Source organism: Chiroxiphia lanceolata, chromosome Z (genome assembly GCF_009829145.1).
Source record: "Chiroxiphia lanceolata isolate bChiLan1 chromosome Z, bChiLan1.pri, whole genome shotgun sequence".
Taxonomy (NCBI): domain Eukaryota; kingdom Metazoa; phylum Chordata; class Aves; order Passeriformes; family Pipridae; genus Chiroxiphia; species Chiroxiphia lanceolata.
The window spans coordinates 51980409-52004960 of NC_045671.1; the positions used below are offsets into that span (position 1 = coordinate 51980409).

General features: G+C 37.1%; 1 long non-coding RNA gene across 2 annotated transcripts; it reads right to left on the reverse strand.

Annotated features, from left to right (window-relative positions):
• Window positions 1-242: 242 nt before the first annotated feature.
• LOC116781011 lies at window positions 243-11707 on the reverse strand. Of its 2 annotated transcripts, none has more exons than XR_004354745.1 (3): window positions 11600-11707; window positions 10995-11109; window positions 243-372 (listed from the first exon to the last, which is right to left on the reverse strand). It is a non-coding gene; the product is annotated as an uncharacterized LOC116781011 (long non-coding RNA). The 2 variants fall into 2 exon arrangements; XR_004354744.1 differs by lacking the exon at window positions 243-372 and adding an exon at window positions 10165-10236.
• Between the last annotated feature and the right edge of the window lie 12845 nt (window positions 11708-24552).

Here is a 24552-nt window from a genome sequence, read left to right on the forward strand (position 1 = left end):
CTGTAAAAATAAACTATGGCAGAATGTAAGTATTAACCCTATCTTATAGCTAGAGAAATGAGCTCAGACAGACTAAGTCTCTCATTCAACAAAGACTTAACTCTCTGCTTAACTTTCATGGGACCACTCCAGGGTTTTAAATTAAACACCAATTTAAGTGCATTGCTGGATCACAACCAAAATCACAAAATAAGTCTATAGCAGTTCCAGGACTTGAAATGTGAGTCTCTGAGGCCCAGTCCAATTCTTTAACTCACAGAAACATCCTTCTTCAATTTAAGTCTTAATCTGATGACTTTTCAGTAAGAAAGACACTTCCAAAAGGTTTGGAATTTGGCATGGATCAATGACATATCTGAAGCTTTTCTGAACCTGTAATAAATGTGTTGTTTTTAGAATTAAGAGGAAAAGCAAACTAGTATTTTACATTGCATCTCTCTTCCTCTGCAGGGGTACAAAAATAAAAAAGAAAATGACTGCAGATTAATTCATCTAGAAAAGCTTGTCATAAGCCTGAGTATTTTCTCATTTTGTTCATTTTTTTTCCCAACAGGTAGATAAGCAGAATAACATGACTTAGTGATGCTTTGTCGACATCAATTTATTTGAAGACAATCATAAAGTGTTTGAAGATAAGAAAGCAATGTTTCAACCTGCTTCACTGAGCACAATAAAGACCAATACCTTTCCTTGTACCACCAATACAGCCTAGTATTCACTGATGAGTGGTTTCTGATCAAGAATCTCTTCAGTTTCTTAGAAACCTGAACATAGCAGTGAACTGCTGGAGCTCTGATTTGCCTGCCCCATACTCAGGAAACAGGTTGAAATTATCATGGCTTTTTTTTTCTCGTCCTCTTGCTTTCTGCAAAGCTATAGGTATATTTTTTGTTTGTAGAGTTCACTTGGAGAACTATCATTCTGCTCCGTTAAATGACTTTATTTCACTTCTACAATACTTGTGTGATCAGTGCATCTTTAGATATTCAGATGTCTCAGTATCATGGTAGTAAAAGGCAAGGTAGTTTCTCTCAGGCACAAATGGAGATAATTATAGGGCAGACACGAATAGGTAGAAGAGTAGAGGGGAAAGTCAAACAAATAAACTGGAAAAGAATTGGTTACCTCTGATTATCAACCAGTTTTGAATAAATGGCAGATTGATTCTAGGCTAGAGAGAAAGGAGTGGGCACAATAGACAGCTCAATGTTGAAGCAAGGTCAAAGCAGGAAATCCAGACTCTTGGGGTGCTTCTGCATAATATGCCATTTCAAGTACTACTTCTAACAGCAAGCATGACTCTAGCTCCGAAACAGCTAACGTCCAATGAATCAGTAACCTTTTATTTAGTTTCACTGTAAACTCAGTAATTGTCCCAGTTTGGGGGAATAATGCACGAAGAATAATGAAGCTGGTCATCTTGAAAGTTCACAATTTTTGTTACCATAATTGCCTTTCAATTTTGTGGCCAGTGATACATATCCTCACATTATTGTATAAGTGTGCTCTTCCATTGTTGTTTCTAGTGGTCTGGGAACTGATAGCCTTTTACAGCAGATACATTATGCACGTCAGAAGAGGAAATGATTCTCCTAAAAACACAGAGTCTAATACTAAAATAATTACAGGAGCAATGTAGGGAAGAACCTTTAGATAGATATATAGATATATAGACTTTATCTAAGAGGTAAAGCTTGGAAAGTGGTCAGAAAAAGTGATATATAACAGATATAGCTTGATATTTCATATTTAAGCATAAAGTGGCAGCATGAATCAGCAAACAAAATGAAAAGGAATTCTCAGTCTGGAAGAGACGTGTTGTCAGGAAAGAAACTCAGGAAGGAAAGAGTAGTGGTGGTATGAGAATCGAGACAAAGATAAAAAGTCTTGTGCAGAATAACAGTAAAATGAGAGTTTAAATAGTAGAAGCAGAATTTGAACAGTAGAGAAAGAGGAGATTGGGTTTTTTACTCTCCTGCCCTGTTTGTGGGCTGTTCTTTTGACTTCTAATCTGATGCAAGACACTTCTATTTGCTTTTCTGTTTGGATAGCATGAAGACACTCCTTTAATATCAGGCCCTTCACTACAAGACAGTGCTGAAGGTATTGCCCCTGAAATTCAGTTATCTAATTTCTTTGCTGTTACCCCCTTCCCTCCATAAGTGGTTCATGGCCTGCAGTTAGAATTGAGTGTAGTTGAGTACATTAGATGTAGAGTCTGGGAAGCCTAACACTCCCAGTAGTGGGGATTCTGATAAACCCCGGACCTCAGCAAACCCACTTATACCAAAAGACTAATTCAAAACCTGCATTCCTCTATTCGAGTTGGGGGCTTTTTGTTGTTGTTTTTTTTGGTTTTTGGGGGGGGGGGTTGCTGTAGCATTTCTACTGTCTTTTTTTGCAATATTTTTAATTTCTGGTGTCACTTTGAGTGTCTCTAGCACTTTTTTTTCTGTGAAACTTTGCCCCCCCAGAATCATTTTGGAAAGAGGTGTCATACAGGGCCCGGTGTAATAGCTCCGGTTCATGTTTCTGAGCATAGTGGTGGAGGGCCATGTGTGCAGCTGAAATTTGTGAAAGTATATAACTGGTGGCAAATTTAGCCATCACACTGTCCATATGGCTGACACAGGAGCACTAGGGCATGAAGGTCATGAGCAAAGTCATGCTCTGTCGTGCCTTTGTTTATAAAACTCCCTGGGCTTACAATACATGACCATACAACTACTGAGGTGCTGCAGCCTGGGCTGTCAGGGAAATACCAGTTTCATTACGATTCTTGAAGCCTATCATGTTACACTTCAGAAGTAGTGACCAGTTTATTTAAAACAAAGAAGCTTTGACCTTTCTCCCCTTTCGAAAGCAAAAACACATGAAGATAAAGTGACTCATTTCCGGCTTTAAACAAGCTCTAAGAAATATTTTTTTCCCAAGTACAGTTTGTGCACTTTCTCTTCTTCCCCTCTTTGCCACCTCTTTACCCCTCCCTGCCTTTTGCATAAATATCTCATTCCCTTCTTGTCAAGGTCAATGTATTTATTACTTATATTCACTGGGTAGTTCTTTTTCACTTTTAGTTTTCTTTCTTTTTTCCTGCCTTTCTTTCTTTTTATCTGTGTTGTTTATAACCATGACCCTTGATCCTCCAAGTCTTAAAACAGCTTGGCTTTTAGCAGCTAAATCTGACAAGATCAGCATTTTTCTGTTTATTCTGAGAATATTATTTACCCTCTGGGGTTTTTAAAAGCAATTCTATAAAACATTACTTGGAAAAAAGTTTGTAGCATTCAAAGACTTCCATAAACCTAGTGCTCAGCATAGAGTAACTTTTAATTCTTATTGCAGAACTCAGAACAATTAAGCTTGATTTTCCCTCTCCCTGCAAAACATGTCTACACAAATGCATTTTCCAAGAATATGGGTAAGTATTTCACTCTAAACACACTAGCAACCTACTAGTAGTTAGCATAATCTTTTGCAGTAGTGTAAAATATAACGAAATCAGACATATTGTATGATCAATTAGTTCCTAGAATAACCTTATTTTTATATGACTACAACAGAGCTGTATTTATTCATTTGGGGGGTTTATTGGAAATAAATGATTGTTGTGTTGGCTTTCTGTCAAAATATCAAACAATCCTGTAATCTTCAGAAAGTCAGAATATGACAGAACCAATGATACAAAAACAATGTATCCTTGGGCTAATACACAGATTCTTAGTAAGTGTGTTAAATTTACACCCATTTAAAACAAGTCAATTTAAACAAGCTCAGAAGATTTTCAAGAAGGTGATTGCTTAAACACAAGTATCCCCAAGGCCATGTTAAAAATGACACTGCTGTTAGTTCCTTTTGGGAATTGCAGAAAATTACGGATTTTCCCTCTGCAATTTCCTTTTTTCCTTTCCCTTCCTTTCCTCTTTCCTCCAGCTCTCTATTCATTGAAAACCAACGGGAATGAAGCTCTGCAGTATAAGCAGAAAGTGGGGATACAAAGAATGACAGAAGAACATCTGCAGCAAAACTGGAGGATTTCTGTGAGTGAAAAATGCTGCTGTTTGAGAGTTTGCTTTATAGGCCTTGTGTGTGAGAGTTACAGAGACACAGTAAAGAAACCTGCCAGCAGCAGTCAGGTCACTAGGATGCAAAAAATTTCTTCTCAGAGCAGCATGCTAGAAAAAGAGATGGATGGACAGACAGAGAGAGAGAGAGAGGCATACAAACTTGGAAAATCTTCCCAAAATCTCTGAGTATAAATAAAATGCAGACTTCAAAATCCTTGGCCTCTGGAGAAAATAGTTTCAGAAATATTTTTACAGTGAACTTAGGAGTTTTACCCAACTCGATACTACTCAGTTACTTCACTAAGAATGTTTCTCAGGAGACTGAGATGTCCTCCACCATGAGAGCACAGTGCTCATCTATCTTTCATTTGCCCCTCTGTGCTTTCTACAGGGAGGTGAGATCAGTAAGGGTAAACATTTGAAGAACTGCCATGAATTTTCCATGCTGGCTCTCAGCCTCGAGGTAAATTCTTCTGGAAAGTTTGGTAAAATTCTGTTTGTCTGATTTCCAATTAGCTATGCACATAATAAAATGTTTTTCATATTTTAAGATGTTTTTCAGGGTGCTTTATTTGCTGGCTTAGGTAATGTCAAAACTGGCTTATTTTAGAAGAGTTTGCTTTCTGGAAGGAATGTATGCTTTGTTCAGTTTGAAAAAGAGGTGAAGGACAGATAAAGGAAGCTGAAACCAAGTAAATGTTGCAGAGCAAATATTAAAATATATCATTTTTCCTTGCTGAGGGGCTGAATTTCAGCTTGCACAGAAATTGTATGTGATTGAGTATTTAAAACATGCTGAAAAGAAGGAGGAGATGAGGATAATGTTTCACAAACAACCTTCTACTAGTGATTTGCTGTGAGTTTTTGATAAATCACTGTTGCTGTCTTTGTGTTAGGGTGCTCACTTCCTTTATCACAGTGCTGTGAGGAACCATTAGGTATCTATATAAGAGGGTTTCAAAATGTATTGTTTTACCACCATCATGATTCATGGCATAAAAGAAAACATTTACATCTTTAGCTGACAATTAATATGAAACCAAATTATTGCAAAAGCAAAGAAACTCCCATTGGTAACAAGGGTTAATCCAAAACTGGGATAAGTTAACGGGAATAATTTCAGTATGTTTGAGTGAGTGGCTTAGTTTCACATACTGCGCCCCATAAATATCTGGTGTAACTATAATGAGGACAATTGAAAGGGTTCACAGAACCTTTTATCTAGTGGGGAAAAACTTATAGCAATAAACAAGCAAATGCTGCATGCAAGGTAGAGAACTAAATTATAATTGCTGTAGAAGATAAGAATTTCACTTTAAGGGAAGCCAAGTTTTCTGCATGAAAATTTTACACCTGGAATGTTGCAATAACAAAGTTTTAATCATTATTTCTTCATGGTCTTTCTTGAAGTGAACACATTGCAGTGTTTTAACATTTTATACAAAAACATGGTCTAGACATGTACATGTACCAGTGGAATGAAATCATTAATAATCACTATCTAAAATGAATTACATTCCAAAAGCAGAGACTAATGATTTATCTTTTTTTTTCATAGTGCTGATCTCTATCAGATTGATTTATGTAGTAGCCAATCATGTTTCAGTAAACTCTAGTATGCACATGCATTTTTAAGTGATAAGTTGTGATTGTCAATTTATTTTTACACCAGAAGCAAAAAAAAATTTTAAAAAGCACCCAAACCTGCAAGAGCACTAGTATGCTTGCCAGCAGAAAACGATGCTGAAAACCTAACTTCTCATATTGCTCTTTACCTTCTATGTCCCATGCATGCCCAAACTAACATAATGGGATACAAAAACACCTATCCTGAGGTGGGAGGGTTAAAAAATATATGATTTGCTATGACAGATGATAAACGAGCTTATTTTTTACTTGCATGTTTACATTATTTGCTTTGGTAGAATGTGGAGGGCTTTTTTACATTACATAATTTGCTTTGATAGTAGATGCTTTTGTTGGTAGTTGTAGTGATTGGCAGCTTCAAGCTGTTCTGTTTAATTGCCTTTACACTTTGCAAAATTCTATGTTTGGAAGACATTGTTTCACAAATAAATCAAGTGTGTAGAGGGGGTGTGTGTGTATGTGTATGTGCAAGAGAGACAACTGGAGAAAGAAAGAATTTCTTCAATCAGATGCACTACCCATTCTGTTTTGCTTTTATGTGTATCTCCTTTAACTGTGCATTGGTTTGTTTCTATCTCTTTCTCAGTTCCTCTCTAATGGAGCAATATGGTGTTGACTTGGGTTAGGACTATCTGTAGAATCCTATTCATTTCACAGGAAGCAAGGGATATGATGGAGCCTTAGGAAAAAATAAGGAAGAATGGGCTAGAGTACATCCAAAGTTCATAATTTCTTTTTTCATAAAGGGAAAACAAAAATACACATAAAGAAAAAAAAAGGTCTGCATTGTATTCTTTGTTTTTCTGTGGTTTATCCTTTGGACTAGTTCTTAGAGGATATTTTTCAGATTTTATTTCAAGTCTTAATTAAATTATTTTATCTCTCTTTTATTTCAGACCACAATATATGGATCCTTTGGAAAGTTTATTTTTGTTTTGTGTTTTACTGGCAAAGGGAAGGGAATTATGTTTTATTTATATAAGTAAGAGTTTGGAAGCGAGAGACGGTGTCTACAGCACATGAGCAACTGCTGCCCAAGTCTGTAAAGAGTTGGTGCAAACAAGCAATTTGAAAACCCAATGTCTAGTGATATCTTCACATCTCAAATTAACCAAGACAGCTCTGAATTTCCTATTAATTTTATTTCCTGAAATTATAGCAGGATGTTCAAAAGGTGTTTATTTCAGTAGTGACACTATTTTTCTTTGATTAGCAAACCTGAACAGTTTTAGAAATTTCATAAGCAGTTTTAGGGGTCTCATGAATAAATAAGCATACATTTTAAATGGAAACATTTCTAAAAATGCTGTATAAACTTTACACACAAGTACAGAAGTTCTCTGCAGTGAGGTATAATGGTCAGATGGAAGTTATGCTACATGGGTTTGTGTTCTGAAAATACGATAAAAACATTGCATAGCAAAGATCCGAGACCTTTAAGCAAGCAAGGATTTCAGAAAATGTTGTCTCCCCATCTCAGGTTTAATTGTACAGAATATTAATAGTTCAGGCTAATACTCAGCAGCTCACTTTCTTTTTAACATCTTCATTAAAGATGTTAAAATATTTTAAGTACATTCTTTCCCTATAATTTTTCCACAGAAAGAAGTAAAACAGGATAAAGAAACTCACTGGAATACTACTCAGCAGATTCCTTAAATAAGATACATAAAAGACTGTGTATTTTCATTTAAAGTCTTGTCTTAATTTGGGACTATGGGCATGTTTTATATGTTTTACATGTTTAGCATGTGGATGCTGAATACCAGAGTGGACAGGATTGTGTGCTCTTTAGTAACAAGGGGTTGTGTAGTGTATTCTACTGTATTAGTTTTATCTGATGATGAAAGCAAATTAGTAAATCAGAAAGGGGAAAGAGGGAATACGAAATAAATATGCTAACAAAAATCAGAATTGGAAAAATTAGTTCACAGTTGACACAGAGTTTTTTTCCGTGAGACTATTAGGGAGTCTCTTTAATAAATCTCAGTTACTACCATGTACTGATATCACACATGGAAAAATAATAAAGCAGAGGCTGATCAGTGCAACTGTGCACATTCAAATAATCTTACATGAATCAGTTCAGGAGTTTACTTTAGAAAAGCTATGCACAACGAGTACCCTTTTTTTTCAAAACACACCAACATGTCTAAGTAATTCTGACATATTTAGGATATTTCCCTTCTCATCACCCCTCAACCATCTTCCAGACTCAATAGACAAATGAGGTGAGGTGAAAGCCAATGACATAACAGAACATAGATAGCATGCATAATATATTGCATTAGTGTCCTCTGCATGACATTATAAAGCTGTAGATGTCTATTGGACAAAAAAATAAACAACAAACATGTTTTTTCCCACAGTGAAACAGCAGAGTGGAAACACAAACTGCTCATACAAATATTATCACCACAGACATATCTTGCTATCCAGTTATATAACTGAAAATATTTTGATTTATATGACTCCAGTGGCCTTGATCCAAAGCTTATTGAAGCCAATTAAGAATCTCGATCATCTTTAGTGATTCGACCTAGCCCATTAAAAGATTTTGCTCTAGGGGAGTAAATGGAGGGTTTTTAAGGGCCACCCTTGCATGTCACTTCTATTTATCACAAAGGAAAAATACTTCCCTCCATTAACACTGTATAAGGCAGTTTCCTTTTCCAGTAACTCTACTGTATGTGTCAAACTCTTTCCCTTAGCTCTCCGCTGATCCCTTATACCAAAGATGACTGCAAATATAATATAATATTACTTCTCAAAACAGTGCTTAGGAAGTCAGTGTTTCCAGAACTCATTCACATAATTTTTCCCTACTGCAAAGCTCATGTGGGTAGTTTATGAATGACGACAGCTAAATTAAAAGTTATCCTATCTGAATGGGCTAAAAGACTGGCAAAACTCAGGAAACTATAAGCTAAATAGAAGTGACAGTTATAGTCACCTTTCATGTAAAAAAATCTGTAAACTATTTCCTGTTGTGTCCCATTTCAGAGCTGGAATGTACTGCAAGGATCAGGAGTGGATTAGGAAGCTAAAACACTTCTTCATTTCTTTCATGGATGTACAAACATAATACTGGGCATGGACTTCTTACCTATTGTTGATTTAGCCTAATAAGTTCTGAGTTTTTAATTGCACACAGCTCCCTAATTAGTAAAACCCAACATTACATTATATTGCATTATATATATATTGCTAAATATGCATTTAATTTTAAAAAAACGCTGTCTATATACAGTTCTGCAAATATATCCTTATGAATGTGTTTTCTGTGTTTTATCCGACTGCATGCAGAAAAGCTTTTTCTGATAAGCTTAATATTGGTGTGAGTTAAGAACAAAAACAGGTATTGCCTTCTCATCCACAACAAGTCAGTCTCTGTTCTTGCAGTCATCTGCAATACTTCTCTATACAATGGCACCTTTTCTGACTCAGGTGGTAACAACCAGGAGCCTACAGTAATCTCTGATCCATATGATGCATATGGAATTGGCTGATGTAGATGATGCATATGGTCCATATGGGGATCAAACCTACAACCTCAATGTTATTAGCACCATGCTCTAACCAACTGAAATAATTTCAGGATTGTTCAGCCTGGAAATGAGAAGGCCTCAGAATGACCTAATTGCAGCCTTCCAGTACTTGAAGGGAGACAACAAGATGGAGAGCAACCTTTTAAAAGGCATGTGCTGACAGGACAAGGGGGAATGGTTTCAAACTGAAAGAGAGTAGATTTAGATTAGATGTTAGGAAAAATTCCTTATTTTGAGGGTAGCGAGACCATGCAACAGGTTGCCCAGAGAAGATGGCGATGTCCCATCCCTGGAAGTGTTCAAGTAGAGGTTGAATGGGACTCTGAGCAACCTGGTCAAGTGAAAGGTGTCTCTGCCCATGTGGCATGATGACTAGATGATCTTTATGGCCCCTTCCAATCCAAACCATTCTACAGTTCTATGATTCTATGAAGAAGATTGTGAGGATTTACAGATTCATCTTAACACACCTATGCCCTTCCAAAAAGATACACTTTCAGAAACAAATTCTCCAGAACTTTCACACTTTTGAAATCCTGGTAGACACCTTTCTTAAAACACAATCCTGAATTTTTCTTTTCCCTAGTGCAATGGTCAGTTGAATAGGAAGCCAAATATTAATCTGTATTGCTCCCACTTCATGTGCTGGAACACCTTTGAACCTACTGGAGATGTCACACTCCCAACTGGAGCACCGGCAGACAGAGGTGTTGTGTGGCGACATCCCTGCCTTACCTCTCACCTAGCAGCGGCACAAGGGACACTGCCCGTCCACACAGAACACAGGTATATGTTTTGGCAAATCCATGTAGTAAGTGAAAAATCATAAAATTTTCCAAAATTTTCCAAAAAATGATCTCCTATGTTGTATATGTTTGAAGCTTTTCTTTATTTGGGGGGGGAAAAAAAAAGCCTCTATTTTTATAGCATTTTGGGAAAATATTTTAGCCACTTCTTCTGCTTTTGGGTAGTTTCTGCAGATAGTAGAATACAGCATACAATATATAAATATATATATAATAAATTTATATAAAATTTAAATACAATTATTACTGTCTTTTAAAGAATAAATATGTCAAGCATCAAAAAAACATTCTAGGTCTACTGTGCTTCAGTTTGAGTAAAAATACCATTTGTTCCTCTTCAATGAATATTTGAGGAAATAAAATGACACACCTGTTAAATTAGCACATTTAATGTGCACCAAAGCTGTTCATTTGTACAGTAAATAAGTTAAAAACTTGATTCTTATATAATCCACTGTTCAATCTGACTGACTGCTGAACCTCCCTAATCAAATACTTCTACATGATATTGAAAGCTACATTACAGTACATTATTAGCTTGTAAAATGAAATTGCTGCAACATTATGTACTGTATATTTGAAGCAGTAACAAATTTATCGGTGATAGATGAGCTAATGGATGCATTGTATTGCAATAAATATAAATTCAGAGTAGCAATTGGAAAACATTAACATTTTTATATATGAGTTTAGGCATTTATGAGGCTGATCCAGCTAGCAGTAAAAACTAAAAAGGTGTTCTTGCTAGCTGCCATTTCTGCATTGGACTGTCACAAGTAAAAATAAGTGGTCTTTCTTTGCAGCAGAGCTTTTATATCCAACATAACAGACAACTGACAGAGTTTTGGTAAGTAGCTATCATTCATTTCTCTAAGAAAAAGTTCTGTGTATACCTGATCAGGAGGTCAAAGCCAGACACTGCTTACCAATAATTTTCCATGGCCTTGCTATCAGTTTCTTCTTCTGCCCAACACCCCCTCCAGTCTTTCTCTCCCAGTTTCCTCTTGAGCTCCTAATGCGTCATGAACTATCCAACAACTTCTGTTGTTTAAAAGAAGCAAAGTCATTTCAGGAGAAGAGTCAAAAATAAAGTGAAAAAAGACAGAAAACAGCAGCCAGCTGCAAATGCTGTGAGGAAGACTGGGGTCTTATTTCCTGATATCCAGGCGTCTTTCATAGAAATATTTGAGAGAATTGGTCCCCTATGGTCTTACAGCTGGTAAGCTGCACAGGAGCTTGGTATACTGCAGGCAATCCCCCCTGCCAAGGCAAAACACCAGTACTACCATATTCCTTCTGAAAGGCAGAACTATGACAACACTAGCAACTAGATTTGGGGAATCACCCGTTGTGGCAGCCAGAGGAAACATAGAGGCTGAGCGGATGTGATGCAGGAGGAAAAGAACAGGCAAGTCAGAAGGCAAGGGATTTGACTTAGGACAAAGGACTGCAGGATGGGGAGGAGGTGGTAAATTTTTATATGGAGGTGTGAAGCTGGTTAAGAACCATCAGCATTCTCATGTGTTCAGACCCTGTCTTGCAGACTGGTTGTTCGAGTGGTGTTTTGCAGATGCATGTGTGTTCTCGCACAGTGATGCTTTACTCAGCAGTATTTTCTTGGCATTTACAGCCAATATTTTCTTCACGTACTATCCTTTTGTTTCCAGCTTAGCAGAATGAGGGTTCTGTTGCAGACTTAGATGTCACAATGCATTTGTGATATAAGCAGAAGTGTGTCAGAATGTGGATGCAATTACAGAGTTACTGGAACGGGCAGAAATAAAATAAAGTGTTTGAGTATTATAATTCAGCTTAATGTGAAGTGCTGTTAGTTTGCTTGTCACTGAATATCCTTTTAATTAAGGAGTCTTGATATCAAAACATGCTGCATTTGGGTAGAGACCAAAGATATATGTCACCATTACTCTAAATTTGTAATGATGATTATAGTAGACAGTCACCTACCTTGTTAGAAAGAGGAAAGCACAGGGGCTGCTGAATTAATCAAAATCTGTAATCTTACTCATTAAAAGAACTGTAATATACTATTTCTAAGCAAATAGACAGATTCCCCTGACAATGTGAGAGTGGAAGGAGCATAGAGGGATCTGTGAGCAAAGATCTACAATGAATTTGTCCTAGACCACTTATCTCTTCATTTGAATTACTTCATTTCAGCATACCGAATATGAAGTGGATATCCAATTATTCAAAGGTATTATAACCCATTCCACGGTCAAACAAATCTGAAAAAATCACTTCTGGCTTGGACTTTTTTCAATCAGTACCACTAAAAATTCTTTTTGTACAAGGATGAGTAAGACAATTTCAAGAAGTTGAAAAATATTTGACATTTTCCTTGATGAGCAGCTTATAAATCTGCCTTCTGTCTATTTTTAAGACCTATTTCTGTAGCGTGTGTGAGACTTAAAAGTGTTTGTGGATATATCCTAGCACACTGGTAAAGTAGGAAAATATCATGACTCAGACCCGAGACAAGAGATAAGTCTACACAAGGGGAGGCACGAGTGCCTCACAGGTCTGGTAGCACATGGCCATTTGTCAGCTCACATGATGGTGGGATTCAGGCATGCACCCTGCTCCTCACAGCCCTCATACACACACATTCGTTTTTTTGTAGGAAACTTGGATATACAGAGGAGAAGGAAGCTGTGGTGTGCTGATTTGGGATGGAAAGCCAGACCAAGCCACAGAAAGTAATCACCTGGCAAGCCAGGCACAGCCAAAGTTTTTGAGCCATAGACCTGAAGTCACCCTCTAGGTTACAAATTCAGGAGCTCACTATTGTAATCAAAAAAAAAGATATTTTATTGCACTTGAAGAGGTGACTATACTTTTTTTTTTTTATCAATGACAACTCTTTCAAAGACAGTGGTTCAAGGTTTAATGCTGCTCTGATCTGTTTTCACATTGATTTAAATACATATGCAGTATCCTTCTCTTCTTCCTGAATAACTCCCTCTCGTAGGAGCAGAGTCTTGATCTTAAGCTTCCATTGATGAAAATTGTTGAAATTTCTGAGTTTTCATCTTCTGTCCTAATGTTAAGGTACCTGTTTTGGCATATCATCAGGGCCCATTGTCAAGCTCCCAGAAGTTATCCCTCTTTAGTAGTCCCCTGATAAATAGTTTCCTGGCAAGAACTCTAAGCTGTACTTTGCCTTATATTTTTCAACACTTTCTTGTTAGAGTAATTTTTATTCTTCTACAGTTGTCTGTTTCTTTATTCTTAGGTGCACTGCTTAGAGCCTCCTATAGCTTCCTATACTTCCTTTTCCTCCTGTGGTCTGACACTATCCAAAGTTACAAGACTGCTTGCACAGATATATTTGTTTTAAAAAAATGAATATATCCTGTCACCAGGTCCATGGAAGAGATAAGAATTCAGTCTTTTTTTTTAAATTAACTTCTCTAACATATTTTGAAAAGAGCTATTGGAAGACTACAGGTTACATTTGTCTTGAAATTCTGCTTTGATCAGCCAAATATACTTTATTCATAGAATGGTCCTCACAACACTCTGCTAAAATTAGGTTTTAAAAGCAATCTTCCAAAGATTATTTGACTTTTTTTGCTCTTGAATTCTACCATCAACTCTTAGAAGAGCAAAGCAGAAAGTCTTTTCGCTTTGAAAAATCTCGTCTCTGACCACATCAGAAATATGAAATGTTTGACTTTTTCAAACCCAATTTTCTACTGACTCATACTGCCCACATAAGCAATGAGATACACAAATACATGGAAATATACAGATAAAATGCCTCACTTTATTTGGTTCAATTTTAATTCATTTTGTGTGGAATTTTAGGCAAAGGTTCCAATTAGTTAATTTTAAAACAACTTTTCTCCTCACAATTAGTATATTTCACAGTCTTGACTTTGGAATACATTTTTTTTTCTCAATACATCCCTTTCCTGGCTGTGAAGAATTAATTCTTCAAACTATTTAGTAGGCAAATAGTCTGTGGCTTAGACCGGCCAAATCATTTTCACTTGTGGATTTGAACTCACAGGTCAGATTCATCAACAGGATAATGAGACATTTTCTATATTTCAATTTTTAACAATTTTCGTATCCATAGTCATTTAACTTTAAAAGATGATAAATAATGGATAGTTCTAGTGATGTCTGTTAAATAAATTCCATAGGAACAGAAAACAAGAACTTCATAACTGGTGAATTGCACTATTGTTTACATTTAAATGCGTTGTCTTAAAAGGATAAATTAGATCATTATTACCAAAACTATTAATGATTTATTAGTATTTTTATCATAAAAAAATGGAAATACTCATGTTTTGTTAAGAAATGGAAAGGTCTGTAGTAGTTACTGCTTGTTTTGTCAGCCCAGTTTTGTCTCTACAGGTAAAATGCAAAACTAATGAATTTCATCTTCTGTTCTTGATTGAAAAATAGCCTACATATTTTTATGGGACCAGAAAATTTCATGCCACATTTCATTTATTGTTTCATAGTATTCACATGGCATTGCATGTTAGGGAAAACTACGTAGACCTACCTCTTCCTACTTCTTGGATTTTGCACATAAATTACTCAAAGTTTAAGTTGTTTAGATAGTTTTTTCTCCATACTCTGTATTCACGTGTTATCCACCACATCTACATGGAATGCTGCTCCATACAGCAAATTAAAGATTCATCAGAAATAAGTTACACAAGTAAGTAAATAACTACAGCACTGCTCAGCAATCATACATTTCTCTTTGCACATCAGAAACTTATACTCAACATTTCCCCTCTTCATGTGTTTATTTGATTGGTCCAATCTTAACCAGTCTGCAGCATGTTACCCTCAGTAGGCAAAGTGTGCCTGATAAATAGGTGACACCAATGACCCTTGGAGTATGAGTTTCAATAATTTTGGATCATGGAGAGGTTTTTTTCTGCCTTTTCAGAAGCTTTGACACTTCTCTCTGCATTATCAAGAGCAGGCAAATACCCAGTGCAGCACATTACCTGTACAAGAGTAAAAGCAATGCACACCAGCAAAGATGGCATTGCAAAGGGTCCTGAAAGCTAAAACAGTGAGAGATCTACAAGATCTCACAGAAACCTGTGTGGCCTGAGCCTCAAGTGTCTCTGTCCATCCTGAGGCATCTATGTGATTAATGTGCTGCTAATAGCACCATATATCACAGCTGTCATAAGAAAGGTCAGCACCTGCGTGAGTGCTGCTCAAAAGAAGCAAGTCTCCTGTACATGAACTACTTGTTGATACAAACTCAGTGTCAGAGCATGTGGACTGTAAATGCTGTGTTCTGAGAAATCTCTGCCATCTTGGATTTCACACAGGGATCAACAGCACATCTGGTTTTAGAACTACGCACAGGTCTGTCCTGGCTCATCTCAAGCTCTCCCCCTTTGCCTTGCTTCCCTGAAAAAGTTCTTTCAGACTATTAAAATGCAGAAAGAGCTGGACCTTGTGCATACCATAAATACACTTGAGAAGGAAATTACTTTGAAGCCCAATGTTAATCTGTAAGGCAAGTAAAGAAATAAATCAGTTTCAAGTCTTGGATGAGACCAAATTAACTCAGTTCAAGTATTCCCAAGACTGTTCAACAGACTAAGAAAAGAGAAGGAATCCTATTTAATTAGGCTGAAGAATGGTGCTCGGACTTTTGTATTCACTGTGCCTAAAACTACTTCATCTAACGAAAAACCCAAAACCAAGTTTCACTTATGAGTTACTGATTCAGGTGATAAACCTGTCAGTGGAGTATTCCTGGCTAGTGGGATGAAGACCCGTGGACACATTTCCATTTGTGTCAAACTCCTGGAGTTCCACAAGCCTTTAGAAAAAAACATTTCTCCATGCTAAGTGTCAAGCAGTCAGAGAACAAAGTAATGCCTAGCTGTGTTTAGGGAAGCACCACATCTTTGGTACCATGTTCATTATTCCATTTGAGAAACATATATTCAAAAACTTCTGAGATATCTTGACTATTCAGAGGAGAAGATGATCCAGATTTTGGTGGCCCTGGAACAGTTAATCACAAAAGGATGGTGAAATGGTCCAAGACTTAACAGCATATAAAGACCCACGACCATAGTCTTCTCAGAGCTTTACAAATATTTGAAGATATAAGATCAATTTTGAATATGAAAAAAAACATGCATTAGAAAAGATGTCATAATTATTCAACAGATTTACTTTGATTTGTGGTTCACCTTAAGGGGAAGAGACTGTTGTGTGTGTAACATAGGGTAGAAGGTGTAACATCCACTATGGATCTTGATCATGGTCCAACACAGAGGTACTCACAAATACAAAATCCTACTCCGACCAGAGCATTTGGATATTTTCACTATTAATCAGAGGGCTCACTAAATCTTTTGAAACTAATTATAAACATATTTTGCTACTGAAGCATAACAACACCTACATGTTCAATAAATGGCTTGTGTCTTGAGGCACTCCTTCACTATCTTCCAGATCCTGGGGAGATTTTATTGAAACAAGTGCTCTGTCAAGACTTCCCACTTTAAGAAGATTGCTGGCACATGTGGGATAGTATTGGCATACAGCATTTCAGTTCTTGCAAAGAATTTCAACCTTCTTCAGCTACTCAAGAGCAGGCATTCCTGCTCCTGCAAGTCTGCTGTGTCATAAGCCACACCACTCCACCCTCTTCAAGAAAAACAAGTTAAAAACACAGAAAAGGCAAAAAAACCCAAACTGTCAGGGATTCTGATTGTCAGAGTGTAAGGTGTCTTGGTCAGGCAGAGATCAGTCAGTCTGGGTACTCAGAGTCAAGGTAAACCAAGGCAGTACGTCTCTCCAAGATTGTATTGGTACTTCATCACATAGGCTGCTCCAGAGAAACCATATGTTCTCACGGTCTCCCACAAGCAGTGAGAAGACAGCACAGAACATCATACACAATATCACCAGTAAGCTGACATCAGATGCCTATCACACTCTTGACCTAGCTGCTCCCCAGCATTTGCAGCAATGATACTAGCTCCTGAATATTTTATTGTGAGATGAACTGTGAGCAGTCATTTTGGTAAGAGCTCACCCAAGCCTAGATCCTAAAGCCACGTTTCACTTTCTTTCCAAGCAATTTAACCAGGCTTTTCAAAGAGATGAGATGATCACTGAAGTCATGCTTATTCCCTCCAGAAAGCAGCAAAATATGGCTTTTGGATCACTCTCGACTGAGAGAGCCTCAAGATCATGCATTTCATTTTTCTGGTCTGACTCACTAACTGCAAAGTAAACACAGACTAATACAGGAAATTACCATCTAAATAAGTCATTAAAATAAACCATTAGAAGTGCATGCTCTGAGTCAGGTATAATATTTAGTGTAATCCTGTTTATTTACAAAATGTGTCTGTGTTCTTTCCACACTTGTAATGAGCATCAAAGGGTACTTTCCTGACACAGAGCTCCCATATTTACACTGCAGTCAGCTCTGTGCCCAGCAAGATGCATCCTTGAGCTTTCTCTCAGGGTCCTGCTCTCAACTAACTTTCCAGACAACCTTTTCTACTTTTTTACTTTTTTTACTTCCGGGGTTGCAAAACCACAGTCCTAGACAGACTTTCAGTCACTTTCCTTACTTCTGTCCTACTCAGCGCTTTCATCTACCATTTTCTGTTCTTTTTGGCATACACAGGAGCCTAATCTCTCTAGAAACTGAGAAAGTTTTAGAGGGTTTCACTGATTTAATGAAAAAACACTGTTTTGGGATTTAAAACTCACTTGAGGACATTAATACCATCACTAAAGGAGTTCTGTTACACATCACGACTTCTGGCACATCTGGAATAGAAAATTTTTAGGGGATTTGCTACTGATGAAGAACTTTTAAGTTATATACCATGCTAAGATTTCAGTCTCAGATAGACATCTGTAAAGTTTGCCTTTCTAGATAAACAAAGAGCATGGACATTTAAACTTCATATATCCATTTATAATGAAGTGCAGGGGTGAGTAAGTTCACCACACCTGTTTGAGATGCTGCAATACTCAATTAGAAATTGAACCAGTTTCATTGCAAAGGTCATGCACTGATATTCCTCCCTTTTAATTGCTAAAGCCTGTTGTACCATCAAAAGTCTTCACTTTTACAAATGGCTGTGCCTGGAGAACAAAGGGCTCACTCTGTTCTGTTACCAAAGCAATTCTATCACCAAAACCTTCAGTTTTGCTGAGTGTTCTCATGGTCTTTCAAACTACAATTCAGTTCAGATCCTTGGGTGATGGCCCCAGACCTCACTTCACTGGGTTGAGTCATTACCATTGACTCCTGTGAGTTCTGGCTCATGCTCTTGGTGAACGGAGCTAAAGATGTTGGTCAAGATGGACTGTGGGATGGTAACCACAGATATGAGCACTTACATCACTTCTGCATAATTAACCTCTCTGTGTACTGTTCCTTTTTGTCCAAGAAAGCCAATGAATATGTAGGCACTGATTATGGAGTCAGAATGAAACAATGGAATTTTCCAAAATATTCAAGTGTATTAAAAATACATTGACAAATCCTAGATTCTTTAACCAGATTCATGCAACTCATTTTAGGCTGAACTCTTACTGAACTCTGCTCCAGTTTTGCAAGAGTAAGAGTAGAGAAAGAATGTGAGAACATCTTTAGGTACATATTGATGAGTTTTAAATGTCAACTATTTTGACCCTAGAATTTAATGTAAAATTGAGATAGGCTAATCTATTTTCTATTACTAAAATCTACAAGACACTGAAAATTCTAGATCTACAGGTAAAACAGATTGACCTACACAGTTCCCATTACTGCTGGTAGGAATAGCAATCCATAAAACTCTTCAAGTTTTCATAGTAAAGTAAAAATTCTGTCTTGCTTTGCTAGCAAATATAGCATATACTGTCACCATTTAAGAAAGAGATATGTGGCTTTCCATAAGTATAAGAGGAGTTAAAATAATACGTGAACTTTGAGATTAAAACAAAAAAGGAAAAGCTATGAAAAAAGAGGAATCTGACAGTTGAACTGAGTCAGCTACATAGATTAGATAGGGAAAGGAAATTAGAACTAGCACAAAATGCTAACGAGCACAGAACAAATAAATGGATAACAGGAAGGGAATGAAACCAATATAAACAGCTGCAAAAGGGTATTGTTGGCAGAATTTCAGGCCTAGTAGTTTGAAGATGACATAAATATTTAACTGTTGAGCAGCATTTTTCTAAAAGATGCTTTACCTCAACATAATTATTTTTGAAAAATATTTTCAAAATCACAAGCTTTCTGTAACCATGGGACTACCAAATTAGCCTGGGCTTTCTCAAGATCTTCTCTCTCTTTTTCCTCCACTGGGAAAGGAAAAAGAAGTTCTATTTGTCTTGTCCTCAAACATCAGACTGTAAGGAGACCCTAATGGTACTTATGTGAGATGTCATGCCTTCTCCTGACTCTTGTGATCCTCTCTTCCCAGCTTATGGTGTTTCCATGCTTTGTGATTTTCTCATTCTGCCCAGTCCTGAAGACTTTTGGGGTTATCATGGAGGGCAGGTCCATTAACATGATAGACCACAGTTGGAAGACATATTAGTATTTTTTTAAGAAGTCTTCTCTGTTCTGGGTGAGAATGATTTGTTTCCCAATCACTACAACGTTGAATAAGACTTTTGGTTCCTTTTGCAGATCTCCAGCCATTGACGTTTTCTCACTGAATGGATCCACAGAGCACCAGCCTTTATGGGGAGAGCAGACAGCAGAAATGACAGTTTCCAAACAACCAGAAACAGAAATCCTTATAAACTGCCTACTCTGGACTCATCCTGAGGTGAGGCTGCAATCCTTCAGCCAAGCAAAGGATGTCAGCTCCTCTTGGATGAAAACTAAGGAATCACTGTAATAATACTACTGAGTCTAGTTAATGACAGCCACCAGCAAGTCAATATCAGTGTCTATTCTGCTATATCAGAATATTGAGATAATATTCTGTTAATATCTTGTATAAGATTTCAGCTGAAGCAAGCAAAGCATGCTTAAACCAAAACTGTCTGACACAGACTTTGGGGTAGACCTGACACACATTTGCAACACATTAGAGAAGTAGCAGTCTTTTAGACATAAAATTCACAAATTACCTTTTTTTAAGCAATCTAATTAGTAGCTAGACATGTAAACAACCCACATGCCTAACACATTTGTTTAAAGCTTTGTCATTTGTTCTTTTTTCAAATTTCCCCTTCCACTCCAACTCTTTCACAGAGGGAATGATTTCTGGAAAGACATCCTTTTCTAGATTCTTCAGCCTGATCATTCAGACGGGTAAGCATTTCTGGATTACAACCGCATTTCAATATATACATTAACTTTATTATTCAACTATCATATTAAAAATGCTTTTGATTTCTGTTACTGAGTCTTTTTCTTCACTATGTATCCTCCTGTTAATACCACTCTCTAAAATAAAATTTAGAGGCTAACTTCTCCCAGGTTTAATTTTAGACATTTGGTTTTTCTCCTAGAACAGATTGTGTTGTAACTTTTTATTGAATGTATTCAGATTCTGTGTCATGTATTTGTTTCTAAATTTTAGTTGGTTTCAATCAAGGTAAGACTGTATATGATATCTTTAAAGGTCCTAACAGTACAAAGGCCCTCAATGGGCTGTTTCCAAAAAAATCAGACTTTTAAAGAGCTTCTAGCTTCTGTTCACAATAGCACAGTCCCACCTGTGGAAATCTTATTAACTGTTAAATGTAGAGGAGAATGGTGAGCATGCAGTGTTAGAACATGCAGTGTTAGAACAGCTCCACAAAGAAGACACATATGATACTCAAAATTTTAAAAATAACTCTGCTTTGATTTGTCTTGTAGACCAGAGGCCACATAAGGAAATTTCTTTCATAGTTCTCAAATGATTATCTTAATTTTTTTTTTTCATATTCACCAGGGAATTCTCCTTCAAATCTTCTTTGCTTGAGTGTATGTGCGGGGAAACTCAACGATTCATTCAAGACTCTTCAGTTCTACAAAAAACCAACCAAACAACAAGTTTAGAATTTTGGGAAATGTAATGGATCTGACTTTCTTCTTTCTGTTGACTCTATCAAAAATATCACTGATGATGTTGTAAAGCTCAAGTGGTCACCTTATAAGAACATATAAGGATAATAAAAGACCTGCAATCTGACGTGCATATTGGGAAGTTTAAGATGCTTTGATATCAGAAGATGATGAGACTCCCTCTGCAATCCTACATTGTAATGAAATGAGCACAGGAATGAGAATCCAGAATAACTGAATTATAGTTCAATTCCTACTCCCCATATGTTTGAAATGTACCTCATGCTTATGCAGTACAACATTTACATACTTAATTTTTAAAAACTACAGTATTCTAGCAAAGATTTATTCTTGTGTGTTGCTCATATGTATATGTAAAACTTGTTTCTCCTTTAACAAGGATCATTGGAAATACAGCACTTGACATAACAGTGAAAGATACTCTGTGTACACAGACCCAGTTGGTACTGCTAGAAAACAACGTTATTGTAGGTCAAAGCTGGTGTTTTATTTTTATCTTTTTTATCTTTATTGCTATGCTACAAGGATGATGATGGAAAAAACCAAATGATTGTGGAAAAAATAGTATTTTCAGAGACTGCTTACTCCTGCAGCCTTCTGTGTTCACTGACATATTTTAGCCATATTTTGTCTCCATTGTAGACAAAATTAATTTATGACAGTTCAAACATTTCTTTAGAAGAAGATCACAACGTTTAACAAGACTTATTATTCTCTGCCCAGTCATTGTGCAAAGAGAACATTACTGCAGCATTTGGGAACTTCTATTTCAAGAAATCATTTAGCCCTATCTGAACAGTTAATAGTAAATATATAAGCCAAAGCTTAGGATTCAAAATTCACCGTTCATTATGAAGGACAAAGAAGGATATAGATCTAGTGGCAAGGCTGTTTCTCAACCAGAGACCTTCTGTGCAGCTTTTTATTGCATTTAGCTTGGGCTGGTTCTAGCCAAAAAGGGCATTTGCCGGGTTTGAAAAACTGCAGCCAGTTCAGCGTCATCATGATGGCGTAACAGCGATGACCACAAAGACACTTAGAAAGAGCTTAAACTGTGGCGGCATTTTCACAGTGACACGGTGTTCCAGCTGATTCATTTGATGCACTGGTAACAGAATCTGTTACAAAAGGAATTTTTAGGGGGAAAAAAAAACCCTCTGTGGTAACTCTGGGCTTTGTTTCAGTCTGTAACTAACTCCAGTTACAGGAAGTATACAGTGAAAGATCAAAGGAAGAGACACTAAGTGAGCCTGTTGAAATGAAGTGTTACAGGCATATGTTCCTCATCTCACAGCTCCGTTGACTGGGTGCTGTAACAGCTGGGATACAAGAAAAATGTTTCAGGCAGATTCAGCAGAAGAGCCTGTACTTCATTTGGCCAGCTCAGAGCTTGCATTTCACCAAAGGACTGCAGCAGCTCGATGGAGGGATGTTTTTTTTCCTTCTGCACATGAGCTACAAGGAGTTTATTCCTGCTTTTACATAAACCAGCGTAAACCTCATTGGGTAGTAAGTAGTCATTGTGACCCTGAAGTCACTGGCCTTGGGATATGCATCTTACTCCTTGCTCTCAGAATCAAAAGCAGCATGACCAGAGGGCTACAGGATACAGGTTCTACACTGAACCCCCCAGTCTCCCAAAGTAGGAACGAGGTCTGTTCCTGCACCAGAGCCACCTCAACACTATCACCTGCTTCTCTGCTTTTGCTCAAGAGTAGGAGACAGTCTGAGCATATGATAATGAGTGTGATGTGCCCCAGACTGCACAGCCAACACTGCTGCTGGTGAAGTCACAACAAATTAGGGTGATTTGTGCAACAAATGAGTTTGCCAATTAATTCCTTTCACTATCAAGAGTGGCATGACCAAATGGGTAAACCTGGGAGCTGGGAGAAGGAGCCTTCTACTAATTCATTCACTGATCTCCCACATGCCCTACAGCAAAGGGAACTTCTCCCTCTGCCCTTTCCACTTAAGGTTGGCCCCATGGGCAGAGGGAAATCATCTTATACAGGAATCATCACCAGCCGTGGCTTACTGACACACAGTGTTTGTACTGGTTTTGCTGAGTTTTAGGAGCTGAATTGAATGATTACATTTTTCTCCAGAGACAACTTTGTAGTTTGCATAAAGATCTGTTTTGTGAGGATATTCTGTACTAGATGCTAAAGATATTCATACCACACCTGGTGTAAGTATGTCTGAGAAGCCATCAGACACTACTCCACTATAGTTAGTTATTATAATTCTGTCATTGTTACTCCTCTTATTAATAGCCATTACTACATTGTCATATGTGGATTTTTTTTTAAAAAAATACAGTTTTGCACATGTGTATGTCTTTATCTACATGCTTGCATGTAGATAAATGCTTGATAGTTCTGTCCAGACTTTCCTATCTTGGAAATGCACTGCAGCGGCAGGAATGATTTTGAAGTGCAAATGCCTGCACTTGAGGTGGTTAATTTCTGTACAGTATGAAATCCTCAGTGTTAGAAGCCATACTACTTATTGGGGTTTTAATATAAACTTACAGGTGAACATAAAGAAGGGTAGATAACATAGAAATTGTAGAAGCAAATGCAGTCCAGATATTTAGAAGATCAGAGAGTAGCTCATGCTGAGTTGTAATATCTTTTTGACTTTTTGTGGATCCTCCAGACTATTATATGACAGCTTAGCTTCTCACCAAGTAATATTAATCTCATCTTAATCAAAGTATATTGGTTTTCAGCTTAAGACTGAAGAGAACTATTTAACAATATAGCTTTTTAAAAAGTGTTTGAGTAATTCTCTGGCAGGGGTGGGAAGGGTGAAGCTTATGTATAAGAATTAGTATGTTTTCTACAAGCAAGGAGTATTTTTTACCCCCAAATCCAACCCTGCCTGGCTACCTGAAATTAAAATCTAATCACAGAGACTCAGCACACTTTCTTTCCAGGTGGAGTGATTTGTAACATGTAAATTTGAGGAAAGTTTAATTTAAGTGTAGCTCAAGTCCCAGTTTAAAAACAATTCTGTTACCATAGCTGCATGTGACTAGCACTGTTATTTCTCCTTTATGCCTCTTGGTTCAGCCTCACACTGTACAGGAAGTGATTTGGCAGTACTGTACCCACAGCACTGCCAAGAAATCAGCAACATTTACTTCTTGATTTCAGAAGTGAATCTATATTTAGTGGATTTTTCTTGAAAGAAACCGGACCATTTTTTATGTGCCTAAAAGTAATATTAGCAACAGGTGTTGTACATAAATCTTTTGTACCTACAAAACTACTTAACTCAGTAACTCCCAAATTAGAGGAGAGCTCATTTGTATATGGTTATGAAGCAGGTTTTATATATTTGCTTACAGACATTTGTAATATAAACATACAAGGTGTTAGCCTTAGCCCTCAGGTAGTGTAGTTACCACA